The sequence below is a fragment of the Vicia villosa genome, linkage group LG4 (assembly GCF_029867415.1).
Source record: "Vicia villosa cultivar HV-30 ecotype Madison, WI linkage group LG4, Vvil1.0, whole genome shotgun sequence".
In the NCBI taxonomy this organism is placed as follows: domain Eukaryota; kingdom Viridiplantae; phylum Streptophyta; class Magnoliopsida; order Fabales; family Fabaceae; genus Vicia; species Vicia villosa.
This window is the reverse complement of record NC_081183.1, coordinates 25,453,665-25,456,294: the sequence shown is the minus strand read 5'-3', so window position 1 is coordinate 25,456,294 and position 2,630 is coordinate 25,453,665.

Genomic DNA, 2,630 nt, shown 5'->3' with positions numbered 1-2,630 from the left:
ATCACTTATGTTAAGTAAGAGTTTAAAGAAACTTGATAAAATGGTCAAGAAACTTGAATTAAAAATCAGAGAGGGAGAAAAAAGAAAAACAAAATGGTCAAGAAACTTGATAAAGAAATAAAGAGTTTAAAGAAGGCAGTTGAATATGCCACCGCTGTTGAAACACGCATAGCGGCAAGCAACAAAAGATTTAGACATATTGATCCGGGATTTATCGTCCTCAGAGATGGAGAGATGCCATTCAATAGTTTCTACAATTTCGAGCTTGGATTTGAATAAAAAAAAAGATAAAAAGATATATACAGGAAAAAATAAACACATTCTTAGAAGAGAAATAACTTATTAGGAATGTAAATATATTCACTCTTCACAAACATACACTTACCAACCTGTTATACTCAACCTACGATACTCATTTATGTTATCACGTATCTCTCACATAAGCGTCCATCTCTGGAGTACAAACGATATCATCTCACAACTAAGGTTATCTCTAACGCGAAGCTGCGAGAACATCCGTATTCTCGCGTTGGCGATCTCTCGCGCGCCGCTCAAACACGAAAGCATTACGTAAAGATACAAAAGGTGAATGCTATCTCTAAATCTATCTCTAGAATTCAGAACCAACAGATTATCATCCTAGATAAGGATTCAAGAAGTTTATCTCTAAAGCAACCAAAATCCCCAACATAGAGCAAAAATCCAGGATAACATCAACAAAGATATGTAAAGCAAGTTAAATATAACATTATAATCGGTAAATATACATAAGATTCGAGTAACTATACAAACAAACCCAACAAAGAGAATAAAAGAGATAAACCAAACATCTTGCGAGTTGTCAGCTCCGATTGATGAGAAATCCACCTCCGATCTTCCAAGTGCATGACCGGGTGTTGTTTTCTAAGCTAATCCTACTATAAGAATGAAGATGATGGAGTTGGGACCAAAAACTTTCCCAAAACCATAACCTAGAATGTGTCAAATGAAAGAATATAAAAGCAAAATCTGCTATGGTCGCTAAGCGCACTAACTCGTTTCGCTAAGCGGACCACCTTTATTCACAAATATCTGCAGCTGTACACGTAAGCTCGCTAAGCGGGGCTATCTCCGCTAAGCGGAACCAAAAATATGGTTCGTCTCTAGAAAGCACGCTGGACGGTCGCTTAGCGGACTGTTCTGCATAATTTTGCTTATTCAGCTCCAAAACTGCGCAATCGAAGCCGTGCCTTCGACCCTTTATTCCTCTAGGCTCCGATATGCATGAATACCTATAAAAACAAAGGAAAAACAATTAAACGATAAATAAAATAGTTGAAACCTAAAGTATGTGAATATATACACAAAAGTGGGAATTGTATGACAAAAACCATAGGAATAGAATTGTTTAGTGCCACAAATATATACTCAAAATAACGATATTTTGACACTTATCAACCAATACCATCAATAGGTTGAAGATGCATGTGAAGCAACATGCAGATTTGTTAGAGTCTGAACAAGGAAATTGAATATTCCACCACTATCATTATTAGTTTAAAGAGGCATGTGAAGAAGCATGCATATTTGTTGGAGAAGGCGAGGATGGAGACAGTTTTTGCTATGGAATAGGGCTTGATCATTAAAAAATTCAAGTGGAATTTTGTATCTTAAACTCTCTTTGATCGAGTTTTATTTTTTAACATGGTGGCTGTTTTGAAAGTATAATTCAAATTGTGTAACCCAACCCCAACCCCAAATCAATTATTTGGCTTGAAAGTTAGTTACTTATATATATATATATATATATATATATATATATATATATATATATATATATTCAATAATAAACCCTATTTTTAAGACTTATACCCCATTCTTTTCTCACCCAAAGTGCCTCACGCACTAACAAATTGATATCTAGAGTTCCGGTTAAGTTCTTGATCGTGTTTTTAAGAAGCACACGTCGGTGATTATGTTTCCGAGATCGTGGATAGTTAATCAATTGCTACAGAGATGAATGACACCAATGACATTACAAATTCTCTTCTAATCCTCGATGGCAAAAATTGGAATCGATGAATCAAGCAGATGAAGTCATTGTTCGATTTTCATGAAACTCTTGAAGTGGTCAACAATGGCGTCCCCGAGCTTGCTAATAGTGCAACCGATGCTCAGAGAGTCAATCACAAGAATGCAAAGAAGAAAGATTGTAAGGCTGCATATTTTATTTAATATGCAGTAGATGCAGTGAACCTTGATCAGATTTCTCATGCTAAATTGGGGAAAGAGGCATGTGATATTCTTTTCAAGTATTTCGAAGAAGGCGGGAAGGTTATAGTCATCAAATTACAAACGCTGCGAAGGTAGTATGAATTACTACAAATGGGAGAAGAAGAAAAGATTGCAGGATATGTATATAAGGTGCAAAATCTTGTCCATATCATGAAAGATTGTGGTGAAACCCTAACTAATAAGATGATAGTTGAGAAGTTCAAGCGTACTTTGAACTCTCACTTTGATCATATTATCGTATCTATTCAAGAATCCATCAATCTTAAAACCCTAAAACTAAAAGATTTGGTTGGTTCGTTGGAGGAACATGAGATGAGGATTGTTAAAAGGAAAAGTTTTCAAGATTCAGTACAAAC